The sequence below is a fragment of the Nannobrachium achirus genome (assembly GCF_963921795.1).
Source record: "Nannobrachium achirus genome assembly, chromosome: 2".
NCBI lineage: Eukaryota > Metazoa > Chordata > Actinopteri > Myctophiformes > Myctophidae > Nannobrachium > Nannobrachium achirus.
This window is the reverse complement of record NC_137811.1, coordinates 69,073,594-69,089,335: the sequence shown is the minus strand read 5'-3', so window position 1 is coordinate 69,089,335 and position 15,742 is coordinate 69,073,594.

The window sequence follows — 15,742 nt, the reverse complement described above, 5'->3', positions numbered from 1 at the left end:
CTTACCAAACAATTTCTTCACCAATGTGTTCGTAAAGGTGTCTAGTACTAACAAAGATTGAAATTCAACATCCCTAGCAAAATCTTTGACAGCTAGGGTAATTCTGGGTCTCATTCACTTACTATACACTGTACTATAAGGGAAAAAATTACTCCCAAAAATATGCTTTAAGTAGCATGTTAGGGTTCTAACTAGGTGTTTTTAATTATTCTGAATCCATTGCAAGCATTTGTTTTGCACGAAAAACATTCATTGGGCCAAAAACAGACGCACAAAAACGATGGTTTAGTGATGAGTCATCACTTTTCACAAGGTGTATGGGGTCCATTTTTGGCCCAAGGAATGTTTTTCGTGCAAAACAAATGCTTGCAATGGATTCAGAATAATTATAAACACCTAGTTAGACCCCTCACATCCCACTTAAAGGAGTAGTTCACCCCCAAAATGACTTTTTTTCTATTGATTACTCATGCCATGGAGACTAGAGTTCAATAATATTTTTTGTTTTTTGTCGCATTCCTAAGACACAAATTTGATAACAATAAATTTACCCCCATTCGTTCCGGATGGTGACCCGTTTCGAAACGGGTCACCATCCGGAATCAATGGGGGTAAATTTACTATTTACTAATTTTTGTCTTAGGAATGTGACAAAAACCAAAAAATATTATTGAACACTACTCTCCATGGCATGAGTAATCAATAGAAAAAAAGTCATTTTGGGGGTGAACTACTCCTTTAAAGCATATTTCTGGGAGTGATTTTTTCCCTTATAGTATAGTGTATAGTAAGTGAATGAGACACAGAATTACCCTAGCTCTAGCTGTCAAACATTTTGCTAGGGATGTTGAATTTCAATCTTTGTTAGATGTGTTACTAGACACCTTTACGAACCCATTGGTGAAGAAATTGTTTTGTAAGGATTTTTTTTCCCAGATTTGACAGATATTCTGCTAGTTTTCCCTGACTAATTGGGATGTTCCCTTTTAGGCACATCCCAACCGTTCTTGTATTGTACTACATTTCAATTGTATTGACTATACTTACTGTTCTCCATTTTTGTCTAATAAAATAATCAATCAATCAATTAATCAATGGCTCGATTCTGGTTCCGGTCCAACTCCAGTCTGGGGGATCGGGGACGGTTCCTATCCAAATCCATTCTGGTGGAACAGGGTCCGTTCTGGGGTCCAGTCCAGACGCCAGTGTACTGGAGTTCAAACGGAGCAGCGCACAAGCTCTGGGGGTAAATATACTTTAATGTATTTATCAGAGTATCACTGTGAAATGATTTATTTGATATGAAAGCTCACAATTAGAGCTTTTAAACAGATTGTTGATACATGCATTGTCTCTGTGCAAAACCTTCTCAAAAGAGTAAAATTAATAATGCAGAAGTAGCCACAGAACAAGCATTGTTTAATTTGTTAAACATTCATTTGTAATTCAGACCAATCTCTTTTTATGAGTAAACTTTAGACTGCAGTGATCAGCACGTAATTGTTTTATTTGCCAGGTTTGCATAATACTTCAGGTTGATTGCACTAACAACAGTATAGATTAAAATACTCAATAGAAGTATGTGAACACAGAAGAAACTATATGTATTATTGCCACTGTCTACACTACAGTATGTCCAAAACCATAACTTTTTCAGGAAGTTGGAATAAAGAAGCAGTGATCCAGTGGAGACAATGTTGTTATGATCTAGTCACAAGCTTGTGTTAGTACTTTTCATTGGTTATGTACAGTATTTATAAAATAGACACACTTAACCACTTTAAACCCAATCTAGCGCAACTATTTTTAGCAAGTCAATAGGTGATACATTTGGGAAAGGGTTGGCCTATACTTGCTGGAGTAATGAAATACTGTAAAATACTGTTGCTGATTGCCATCAATAACGGTAAAACACACCCTGTTCTATTCGTATTGCTTCATTTGACCTGTTGACATGTTGTTGTGTGTGTTTGCTTGCAGACAGTGCAGATAATGGTGGGTGTGATGCTCTTCCTGTTTGGAGTGATGTTGTGTGTCTTTAATGACACTTACGCAATGTTAACTGGAGCGTTCGTCTGGGCGCCTTTAATTGTAAGCACACATCTGCATCCTTAACCCTACTGTTTATATTATTATATTAAATAATTTGAGTTTGTATGAAATACACACACTGTATACTTACTCTCTAGGTTAGTGGTAGCCTACTCAACCTGTGGTTCGGGAAACCCAGGGGGGGTCCCCGAATTATTTGGGGGCGTTCCCAGATGACAATTTCAGGACCTTTTTAATACCTTAAGATAATTGTGAAATATACATTTAAGACCATTACTGCATCAAAAGTAATCAACACACTATACCGGTATATACAATAAAATCTGGTCAAATATAGGCCAAATAATAAAAAATGCAAGGCGTTGTGAGCTTGTAGATCTACTATTTTCACTATATTTATTGTTGGAAACCGAGTTAAACAGAATATAGACCATATTCACACGGCGGCTGTCATGTCATTACAGTATGTTAATGAAATGCCACCAAGGATTTTCAATGCAAAATGCAAACATGGCCTCCTGGTTCCTGGTGAATATGCTCTTTTTTTTAATGCCTCAGCTCCTACTATTCCAAGTGCTTGTGAAGTCGCAATTCTTCATCATCTGATTGTTGTTTGTTTCTCTTCTCCTCCAGTACATCATTGCAGGGTCATTGACGGTGGCTGCTGATAGGTCGATGAGCCGCTGCATGGTCAGTAAGCCACGCCCTCGACCACACCCTGACTGCTCTCTATAACAGGGGTTTTCAAAGTGGGTGACGGGGCACCCTGGGGTGCCGTGATGCCAGTCAAGGGGTGCCGCGAGATAATTTGATAATATTAAATAGTAGTAAAACATAGTAAAACAGATCTGATTTGCACTGTACTTGATGAGTTCTTTTTCCATCTATGACAACTCTCTTCACCAAAAATAGCCGATCTACAAGCTCACAACGCGTCACAACGCAACGCATTGTTAGCTTGTAGATCAGCTATTTTTTGGTGAACCTTCCCCCCAGAATAGGCATGCTTGTGTTCAAGTGGTTAAACGTCAAGTATAACGTTATTTTCAGTCAGTTCTGATGGAAACTGATATTTCTCCAATAGGATGTAAGATTCTAAAAGAATTAACAGTGAAATTCAGGGGTGCCTTGGATGAAAAAGTTATTTACAGGGGTGACCCGAGTCAAAAATGTTTGAAAACCCCTGCTCTATAAGTCATTCCATGTGTTACCAGCTGTTTATTCTATTGCTGTTCTGTGTTTCAGATTAAAGGTTCCATGGGGATGAGTATTGTGGCTGCTGTGGTGTCATTTGGTGCCAGCATTCCTTACGGCATGGATGCATTAACAACACAGTTGAGGATATATGAAACTGATCCAGTATACCTGGTAGGACTTTATTTACACACTGAATTGACCCACACTGCTACCAGGTCTTTGTTTGACCAGCTTGTCATTCTATTCACCAGGTTCCACGGGCGTCAATTGGAACATAAAAGTTACTTTTAAAGGAGCTATAGTCAACTTTTTCTTGAAAAACGGACGCTTAAATAAAAATAATGTTTCGAAAATATTTTCTAAAAAAGATTAAGCTTCATATATGTGTTTCTATTCAGAAATGACCACAAAAAGCATAAAAGAATGGTAAAATAATCATTTTGGCCATTGTCAGACCGACTTTGTCAATCCATATAAAAGAATAGAATAGGGATATAAACAAAGTCCGCCTGACAATGGCCAAAATGATTATTTCATTATTCATTATCAATCATTATTTTACGCTTTTTGTGGTCATTTCTGAATAGAAACACATATTCGAAGCTTAATCTTTTTTATAAAATATTTTCGAAAAATTATTTTTATTTTGGCGTCGGTTTTTGAAGAAAAGGTTGACTATAGTTCCTTTAAATATAAATCCATGAATGTCTCTTTGTCTATCTGTTCTAGTTATTATGTTGTTAAATTACAGTAAAATAACTACAAATGCAAAATTTTACAAAATGGTCACTTTAACAAGGTATTGTGTCACGTTAACTAACATGCCAAGTTTAGCTGCACTTGAAGAACCATTCCAGGCTGCCATATCCAGCCCAAGAAACCGTAGAAACGGGGGGAAAATAGAATGTACTTCTTAAAATAAATGTATCATGCCTGTTGCTAAGGTATGGCAACAACTTGCATGACACCAGTCATGTTGCCATACCTATGTTTTTTTTTTTTTCTTCTTCTTTTTTTGTAAAGGCTTTGTAGTCTGGGTGTTTCGGGCAGTATTTTTATGGAATCGTGCATTTTACGATAAAAGCATGAGATTTGGCACACAGAACATGCCATAGTATGGAAAATTTTTGGCTAAAGGGACATCGCAGATTTGTCTTGGGAAACTTGTGGGAGCCAATCAAAGTTGGTGTCTCATACTGTAGACTTTACTATACAGTAAAATAATACAAAAAATAAATCTGCTTTAAGTAGCATGTGAGGGGTCAAACTAGGGTTTTTTCATGATTCTGAATCCAATGCAAGCAGTTTTGCACAAGAACATTCCTTGGGCTAAAAACGGACGAGTCATCACTTTTCACAGTTTTGTGGGGCCCGTTTTTTGGAAAGGAATGTTTTTTTTTTCGTGCAAAACAAATCCTTGCATTGGATTCAGTATCCCGCAAAACCCCTAGACCTAGTTTGACCCCTCACATGCTACTTAAAGCATATTTATTTTTTGTATTATTTTACTGTAGTAAATTCTATGAGACCCGAACTTTGATTGGCTCCCACAGGTAAAGTGCACAATTTTTCAGACTATTGGGCCTCATTTACAATTAACTCTTGAATGTAGATCATATTTCAAGTTCCTACATAAAAAAAAAAAACATACCATTGCGGTCCTTATGTGTTTCTTTACGCAATGTTTGTTTGTTTACATGACACCTCTGTTTCCAGAGCTTGGCGTTGGGTGTGTCAGGTGTACTGTTTAACCTCAACCTGCTGGTGTTCATCGTTTCCATCTGTGTGTCCGCGTTTGGCTGCAAGGCCACCTGCTGCTGCCAAGACACTCCCATCCTGGTGAGACCTGAACACAAACACTGTGTTACTGTGATGGACCTAGCCTGACACTCAGCCTGAATTGACATTTCGTTTCACTTCATTATTCAGTCTGAAGTCAGTTCCGCCCACGGCGTTTGCAGGGATGGGCGTTGCCAAAAAGAGGCACTGTTCAGCGATTGGTTCACCGACCAACACATGACATAGTGTTGTTATGTGTGCCTGGCTGGCTAGTGGCAAGCCTGTTGCTTGCTAGTGCTACTTGCTAACCAAAGAAACAGTCAGAATAGGAGCACTACGAACTAGTATCAAACACAACATAACATGCCTGCTACTGGTGTTTCATAGCGAGATCGATACGATCGCATTTTACCGCAATTTACCGCATTTTAGCGCGATGCGCGGTAAGGTACGGCGGCGGCGCTGGTGTACTTGGAAACACACATGAGTTCTGGGAAACCCCCACCCACGCTGATCACAAGACGCTGATTCACGACGCTGATTCGCCCGTTTGGATTTTCAACCGAGGCAGGCCTCCTCAATGAGAGCGATTCTAGACCTGAATCGCCGAAACAAAAAAATTAAAGGGGTGTGGCTAGCGATTCAGAGTCTGGAACTAGGCTAGTGATGGACCATCACCTCGTTCAAATACAACATCAATCTCTATCAGGGACGTGCTGGCCATTGGGAAAAGCGGGACAACTCCCGAACGGCTGGTTCATTCCCGGCCGGTCCAGGCCGGCCTTTAGGAAAAAAATACAAATAAAATGTCGGCCTTCGTTCCATTTTGGGGGCTGGGCGGCCAACAAAGTAAATCGTCACTGTCTGGCAGAAACCTCATATCTCCAAGTTTCAAATGTGTAATTTTTTTTCTTCATCATACAAGGCCGTTGCACAAAAGTAGTGAAAACAGCAGATCTACAAGCACACAACGCCTCGCACCGCGAGGCGTTGTGTGCTTGTAGATCGGCTGTTTTCACTAGTTTAAATCATTTTTTAAATGATAAATACAAAACAAACGGTTTTGGACATACAAGGTTTCCACCCGACAACAACGAAATATAACTCATGTAATTGGCCCACTGGCTTGTCACTTGTCATGATCTGAAATGGCAAATCTTTGAGTAGCAGCAGCGCTATAGAGAGATCTCTCTCTATAGCCCACAATGAGGGCCTCTCCAACTCTTTTTCCCAGGCTGAATCAGGGGCCCAGCACGTCCCTGATCTCTATGGCAGGGGTCCTCAATGTTCTCAGGCCAAGGACCCCTTAGTTGAGAGAAAGATGAAGCAGCAGGGACCCCCACAACCTTTTCATAGATTCCATATAGTTTCATTGTTTGACAGCGCAATTGTCAGTGTATTTTGGATTCATGTCAATTTGTGTTTTCAGATGTTTAACCACTTGATAATACTTAATAAACTTGGCCTTTCACTCTGTACTTAGTCTGCTCTTTTTCCCCTCTACACCAAGGCTTTTTGCCGAAAATAGCCGCTCTACAAGTTCACAACGCCTCGTGCTGCTCACGCGTTGTGAGCTTGTAGATCTGCTATTTTTTGGCAAATGTTCCGCACCAGGATATTGATTATCGTGATAATATCGTAAACAGCTCGAACCCGACCATACCCATACTCGACCCGACATTTAGGGTAGGGTAGGGCCTAAAATGTATGCTAATTAGTCGGGCCGGGTAGGACCTCGGGCTCAATGAAAAAAGAAAATATATATATTTTATTATTGTATTACTATTACGCTGTGATAGAGTAGTGAGAACCCGACCATAACCGAACCCGACCCAACATTTAGGGTAGGGTAGGGCCTAAAATGTATGCTAACTAGTCGGGTCGGGTAGGGCCTCGGGCCGACCCAGTTAGGGCCCAGTTAGGGCCGGGCCTTAATTTTCAGGCACGTTGAGAATTTAAATAGGGTGCTCTATTATGAAGTGAGTATGTGATTCGTTGAGGATAGAAGCGTGGTCGGCTCTGCACTGAGTTAGCGCAACGCTCATATACATTTTGGAAATCGGTGTCTGAACAGCTATTAAATTCCACATCATTTTATTCAGAAACCAACAGATATTGTAGTCTAGATATATTGTGATATGTAAACATGTGAAGTTGTCCCTCGTCTGCTGCCCTGACTTTTTAACATCTCAGAGACTCTCTGATCTATTCTGTGTCTTTCAGCAAGCTGTTGTCATCGGCAGCCATTTACCTGAAGTCAGTACAGTGATGTAACATCACAGTGATGTCACCGGCCACACACTCTACATGTTTCCTGCCGAGAACAGTCCCGCCTACCGACACTGAATAGGACACAGCCTCCCAGGTCTGTTGCCCTGGCTGTCACATTGATTGTGATTTCAGGCTCTGTGCAGTGATTGTAAATCTAGAAGGTGGGATTCCTTTTTACAGCTTCTGGCCGGTTTCATTTGATTGGTTCAGCAGCATTTTTTAACCAGAAACACATACTGTATTCAAAGTGTTGTGGGTTTCCGGTTCAAATCTGTATTATCTTTTAGAAGATACGTTCCATCAAGGAACGTGATATCTAAACTGATTGAGTTTCTAATCTCTTTGAGGTGGTTCATCCCAAGGCTGTGAGAAGTAGGGGTGATGCAGCACCCTCTGGTGGATGGTATAACAGAGCCTACTATGTAACATGTAAATAAAAGTGCCATTTAATTACTCTGGATACAGTAGCTTGTTCAGAGATCTTAAGTCAACAGAACGTATCAGGTCATCTGGGACAGGCCTGCTTTCTGTTCCCAGAGTCACAACTAAACAAGCAGTGTTTTTATGGAACAAACTCCCACTAAACTGCAGCTCTGCTACAACTCTCTCAGTGTGTTTAAAATAAGATGATGATCTTTCTGTTTGCTGCTGCCTTTTACAGAGTTCATGTTTTTGTTTTAAGCTCTCTTAAGCTTGTATTCAAATGCACTTTAGTAGGCCTAATGAGTTTGTAGTCATTAATCTTTCATTCCTGATTTTCTGTGTCTTAATGTATTATGTGAAACTATTTAAATTGCCTTGTTGTTTAAATGTGTCATTCAAATAATCCTTTACAACTTGGGTTAGTAGTTAGTTACTTTTCATTAACTTATAAATTATGACTTACTAGTCCATACCTGGGGATCTTCTGCAGTCCACACCACTTGGGACTTGGGAGTTAAACGTTACTTCTTTGGGGGAAGAAAAACCAACATAAATTAGTTGATATAGTGCCAAAATCCATCTTCAAAACAATCGTGAGAAAATGGGGAAAAAGTATATAAACTAAAATCTTGTATTTCGGTCCCTGGCACAAAATGTTATAACATGACCCTAACCCAAAAATCTTGAAAGTTTCGAATTTTTCAATGTTGAGGTTGTTGGGGTCACTGCCTCAAAACATTTTCAGATGGGGGTTTACAATCCAATGCATTTTAATGTTCTCGTTTATTGAATCATTGGTATTAATCATGGATGTGGTCACACACTACCCTGCACTGCTGGTGGTAATTCCTTAGTTAATAGGAATGTGCCAAGTGCTGTGGAGGAGAGGGGTGTTTCCTATGTTTGCAAAGTAATGGGTTCATTTCGAAATTCACCCCAAGAGTTAATTGTAACACATTATTTAGAATGTTTAGGTTACTCTTATTATCTGGGGGTTATTTAGGAACGTAGTTATATGGAAGTATATGGAAGTATTGCTAATGGTAATTGGTGCTGTGTCCTGTGGTAGGATCCACTCTTATTTATAGGACGCTGCAAGTGGGGTGATGTTTAGTCCGGTGTGGGCAGTGGCACAAATGACAACCCTGAGGGGGAACTACAGGGCTTTGCAGTGATTAACGTTGTTACCTGAAGAGAGTTCTTAACCCATTGGGATTTGTTTTATTAGTGTTAATTTATTCTGCATTTCTCTATTTTTGTATTTATGGCCAGTCTTATTTTTGCCATGCAAAATCACTGTAAACTGCACTGAAGTTTGGTGGAGGAGGTTTTTGGGAGAAATAAAAACCCTTAAAAGACAATCCTGAACTGTTTTTTGAGCCTTATTATTGGGCAGCTCGGGCAACTTTACAATAAGGTTTGAGAACCATGCAGTTCCTTCTAGTCGGGGATCCACATGCCCAAAAGCTCAAGGAATAGGGTTGAACCTGTGATGTTCTGCCGCACTTTTTATTTCTGTTTTATCTATTAGTTTGGTCATTAAGGTCCACAGAATGAGAGGCCTGCTCTGCCGGAAACATCGCGAAAAAAGTCATGGCCTACACTGTCCCATTGACTCCACTACACAGGAAAGGAAATATATTATAAAAAAGAAAAGATCTGCTTCAAGTAGCATGTGAGGTGTCAAACTCGAGGGTTTTCATGATTCTGAATCCATTGCAAGCATTTGTTTTGCACAAAAAACATTCCTTGGGCTAAAAAACAAACCAACACAAGTGTGAAAAGTGATGACTCATCACTGTGATGACTGTGAAAAGTGATGACTCATCTCTTTTCACACTTTTGTTGGTTTGTTTTCTTGCCCAAGGAATGTTTTTTGTGCAAAACAAATGCTTGCAATGGATTCAGAATCATGAAAACCCTCCAGTTTGACACCTCACATGCTACTTAAAGCAGACTTTTTCTTTTTTTTATATATTTTTCTGTTCCTGTGTAGTGGAGTCAATGGGACAGTGAATATACAAATGGCCATAACCTTTTTTCGCGATGTTTCAGGCAGAACAGGCCTCTCATTCTGTGGACCTTAATGACCAAACTAATAGATAAAACAGAAATAAAAAGTGCGGCAGAACATCACAGGTCCTCTCCCCTTTTGAGGGACTGGATCCCCGGCTGTTCAAGCATTTAGAGAGAAACGCAACCCAGTGATGGCCAACTTTTTATTTGCACATCCAGAGAGTGTTAAACAGCATCAACACACATGTTAGCATCCAGCACTGGACCGTCCAATCAGAACACACTATGGGAGACCTGGGAGGAGTTTCTGTACAAATCTACAACATGGCTGTCATATCTTACATCCTTTCTGTTCAGTCAAAATGAAAATCACAGATACGAATGTGTAGGGCATGGCCCAGGTCAGCTGTCAAACAAAGTATTGGAAAATAAAACTATTAAGTGTTGTGTTGGTCCTCGAGGCTTGAAATATAGAGACCTTTCAATGATTACAGCTGCTTTCAGTAGCCACTTTAAACCTGCCGTCCCAATTTTGGGGCATGTCAATTTTTCAATCTTTCAATTTCAGAAAATCTCAGAAAATATTGACATTTTCGCTGCTTTCTTTTCACTTTTCTTTTAAAACAAAGTATATAGGGGTTATGTGGTAATTCTCCATGTTTGAAGAATGGTTGCTATAGCCTATATTCATTTAATAACATATGAGATACATACAGTAACATAAATGTAATATTGTGTTGAGAGATTGCTGGACCTAATTGGTAAACAAGTAGGTACAACAGTGACTGCCAACATTTGACCAACTCTACCATTGCGCATAAATTATAGGCATTTTCTTTGTGAAAGTGGTTAAGGTTGTCACAGGCAGACGATATGCAAGCATTCCATGGAAGGCCTCTGTTGGAGGATATTCAATAAAACATTACAGGGTCAGTCTGAGGGGAGTTATTGATTAGAGGCACAAAACAGCATTATGTTTACAGCAGATCAACCTATCAGCAATCTATGACCTCGAGCTGTAAGGAATGATCACCTTGTTGTGTCTGATTTGAGTATTAATAAATGTCATACACAAGGTTCGATTTGTAAGAAACAAAAAAAGAAAAAGAAAGAATACATACACACGCCCTACTTTGTACAGTAAATGGCGAATAGCTATTTTTGATATTCTGCTATTTGAGATTAGATTTTACTAATAGTAAATAGTTAACTAATAGTTACTAACCTTTTTGAAAAAATCTGAAAATAGGAACTCCATGTTTTGGTTTGGTTAACATACAGTAAGTACATTTCATTTAATTACATTAAATTACATGAAATTGTGTTGTTACCCCCAAGCACAACTATCAAACATATCAGACATTCTGCATTTCCCAAAAGGAAATGAATGCATGTATTTCATTCAGTCTGACCTTAAACAGGGATAAAACCCCATCACCGGCCATAGAAATGATCAGAGGGGAGACGTGGAAAGATGGATAGATAGATAGATAGATAAAAGAAAAAGCAGAGGCATGGATTCACCCACATCTCCCCCAGAAAATCCAACCCTGGTCGCACACGATGAACACGTTGTGCACATAGGGCTGTCACGATTATGACATTTTTACATGACGATTAATCGTCACTCACATAATTGTGATTAACGCTTTAATTGTGTTTTCGTCATTGACAATTACATTTCTGTTTGGCTTGTAGGCTTTGAAGTTGCACAAGTTGCCGATATGACACATAACCTAAATGTACAAAGAAATTACTGACATGTTTGACATCTTTAAACTTTAAAAAATATCAAATAACGTTGATAGTGGAAATAGCTCACAATTTTGAGCTTGCAGATCTGCTATTTCCACTATTTTTTTAAAAATTATATGAAACATTTTCAACATTATAATTATAATGTTATAATGTTATTATTATGATTATGACGATTATGACTGATGTTTGTAAGAACTACAGTAGCTCTTATTAGTTTGGGACTTTTTATGCCTGCATTGATAGGACAGTTTGACAACAGGGAAGAGAGAGAGATATTCGGGAGTGACACACAGCAAAGGCCGTCGGGACCGGGACTCGAACCCGCGATGCGCTGTCAGGCTACGTTGAGCCTAGGTGCCCCGACCGATACGCCAACCGTCCGGGCCCTTTCCATATTTTAAATGTGACAGCTAGGGTCTGATAGAAGGAAGTATAGGCAAACATGTATATCGTGCAAGGTAATAGTTTTTCCTTTTCCAAATTTGGGGTTTTTCATTCTCTCTTTCTTTTTCAAAGTTTACACATTTTATTTAATGTTGAAGAATTCAATAACAAAGCAGTTTTAGGATCAACAAAATATACCTGATAAATTGTCCTTAAACTAGTAACTGCTGTGAGATTTGTGAGATAACACAGAGGTTTGACCGCCCTTTTCTCAGCTTCTTCATTCAAGTACAGTACACCTTTTTCAGATTTCAATGTCACATCACGTCACATCATTTGAAAGCTTTCATAATCTATTATAAAAAAAAAAGAAACTGAGAAATGACAACCATGCCCTACTTCCATTCTGTCAGGCCCTATCACACAATGTGTCTCTCTTCATTAGAGCATTTCATATCACAAGTGGATTTGTGTGTTGATTTCCTCAGACTATCAACTCGCTGAATTATTTTTGTCCAGTAACAGCTAGCGTAGACTTTTATACAATACTGGTTGGTTCGGAACATTACATGTGCAATTCCATGATACCAGTCTTGTACCGCAGATCCACAGCAGGAATCCGTTAGGATTGGTCAACAATTAGACAAATGGAACCTGTTGACCAATGAGCTGTGTTGTGGTATTGCTTACATCTTTGTATATACATCTCTTGGAATAATAATAAATAAACTCATAAAGAACATTACAAGAAAACAACCCTGGCTACATGGAGAGAAAGATTTAATTATTTCTTAAAGGGGCCGTGTGGTTCATTTTGATTGGATCTGACTGGACCTGACAAGAGTCTGGTATTATGGAATGCATAATAATGTTTGTGTAAACCAGTCTAGTAAGCAAGGCTACATGTAACAGATACAACAGTGCCTCCTGGTGGCTGACCTAGTAATGACATTCATATCTTGAAAGCAGTGGTTCTCAAGGCGGGTCCGGGTCCCGCCAGGCAAATCCTTTATTACAGTGGTTCTCAAAGTGTATTCCCGACTTTGTGGGTTCCTGGGGTCAGAATTGACCCATACAAGTCTCTAACTCTGACAGTATACAAACAGAACCAAATGGACCCTAAACAAATGGACCCATTAGGGTCCATTTGGTTCCGTTTGTATACTGTCAGAGTTGAGGGAAATGTAACATTTTGAGAAACACTGCCTTACTACTGTAGGTCTGTAACACTCGAGTGTGTGCAGATTTACACTCGCAGAGTTACAGGGGTCCTTGAATGTCTGAGAAACACTGCTCTAAAGTAAACATAGACAGTAACACAAGCTATAAACACATTGAATTCTTCATTTAATTGTGAACTGAAGAGGGAACATTTTTAATTAAATTAAAAGGGAACCGGGTCATGTTAAAACATTGTTTTCCCAACAGTCAAGACCAACTATAGAAACTGTCTCCCGTTGTCATGGCAACCCGGGAGACATCATTATTTCATCTTTATACACTATGTTAAAATGTTCACTCACACATCAATGTCATACAGGGTTATACAGTGTTGTCTTGTAAATGCATTAATTACACACAGTAGCAGGCTGCTTGAGGTTATGGTAGAGCCCGACCGACCCATATATCGTCCAAATCAATATATTAGTTTTATGCCAGTCAATCTGAGGTTTGACCAAAAGAAATTGCAATAGTAATGGTTCCAAGGTTTTTTATGATCCTTCAGGGGAAAAAAGACCCCCCAAACAAAACTTCTTTAACTCATTTGCCGCGATCCCGGACGAAACCGAAGATTTCCCGCTGTACCGCCCTGCCATGCCCGAGCAACCCGAAGATTTAATTAGCTTTAATCATTATAAAACAATTAAAAGTATGATCGCTGTTTATCGCCGATTCTGACTAACTGCATTTCCTGTTTTGACCGGATCTAGGTTTCCGTATCCGGTCTGAGATTTTTTTTTTTTTGGAAACTGTTATGAGTCTTTTACCCGCCTGGCATATGATCTGTGCACAGATCGTCTGCTATGTGAGTGACGTGCCCACGCAGGACCATAGTGCACAGCTCGGCCTTTTACATTCGTTTTTTTGTAGTGGCAGATACAGTCTGACAGTCTTTTTCCAATGGGATTGTTTTATTCGAAAGCTGTGGTCGGGTCTACACGCCACCTACATGATACATGCACAGATGGTGGAAAATTTGGCAGTTATGTTTAAAATCGCAGCAAATTAGTTAAGTAGCATGTGAGGGGTCTAACTACTTAAAGATGTTTTTTGGGGGGGTATTTTTTTCCTGTATAGTAAGTGATTTGGACACAAACTCGAACCCCCTGAATTTACCTTGATCCACTAAGAATATAATGGGAAACCTTTAACATTCTGGATGACCCTAAGGATCATAAAAAACCTTGAACCATTACTATTGCAATTTCTTTTGGGTCAGGACCTTTTTTAGCTTAGATTGACTGGCCTATTGAACGATATATCAGCCATTACTTGTTTTTCTTTCTTCTTTTCGTGACATCGATATGGGCAGGCAGGTATGCAGCTAATGTGTTCAGTTGTGTTTTACCACTTTCTACCTGGTATCACTATTTTATAAAATAAAAAATAAAAATAAATCTTTGCAATCTACAAGCTTACAGTGCATACTTGTTTGCTTGTTCTTTGTATAATTGATTTTCATACATTAAAGTTTAATGTCTAATTGTGTTTATTAGTTTGCTTATGAATGAAATATACAATATATATTTTTAAAATTGATTGCAACTTTATTTTGCAATATGTTTCCAAAAATATCAGTTAAAATGTGGATAATCGTTGATCTAGGAAAGCGATTCTCAGAGTGTGGTCCAGGGACCCTCAGGGTTCTGTGAGGGGATTCCTAATGGACCCTTAGAGGTCTGTACTAAGTGAACCAAATGGACACAAATGGTAAGGGTCCATTTGGTACACTCTCAGAGTTATGTTTTTTTCCTCCAAAATATCGGGATCGGACCAGAAGCTGTGTGATCGGTCGGGCTCTGGTTTGGATGAATGAACTGGACACGGCATGCTGTCAGATAACTGCACGTTCATCATATCATCATCAGTACGACTTCAATCGATTACATGAACCCGTCCGTCGACTCAAACCCCTCCCCTGTGTTCAGAGTTAGCGAATGAAGGGTCGAAATTAAACGAAATCGAAACAATAATCATAGTCATACGTTGGACGGCAGAGGATCTTTTCTTTTCCTCTTTATTTTTTATTTCTTCTTTTTTTTTGCTTCCCGTCAATCGCTGTGACATTCAGTCTTTTTTTCACAGACAGACATGCAGCGAACGGGGGAGGGTGGGATGGGGGGGCGAGGGTTAACAGTCTGAACTGATCTGGGATCAGGTAATGTTCATCGTTCACGTAATGGAAGTACAGACAGACGGACAGACAGACAGACAGACAGACAGACAGACAGACAATGTTAGTTGTATGAGCGTGTGTGTGTGTGTGTGTGTGTGTGTGTGTGTGTGTGTGTGTGTGTGTGTGTGTGTGTGTGTGTGTGTGTGCGTGTGCGTGTGCGTGCGTGTGCGCGTGCGTGTGTCGTCTATGGCAGTGGTTCTCAAAGTGGATTCCAGGGACTCTGTTGGGTTCCTTTATGGGCGGTCTAAATTGACCCATACAAGTCTGTAAATCTGACAGTGTGCAAATGGAACCAAATGGACCCCAATGGGGTCCATTTGGTTCCATTTGCACACTGTCAGAGTTAAGGGGAGACCTTGGAATTTGAACGTTTGAGAAACACTGGTCTATGCGGCGTCTGTTGAGTCAGTCCCAACAGACTGTTCTCCTTCTTCTTCTTCTATGGTTGTAGTTTTTCCAGAAGCC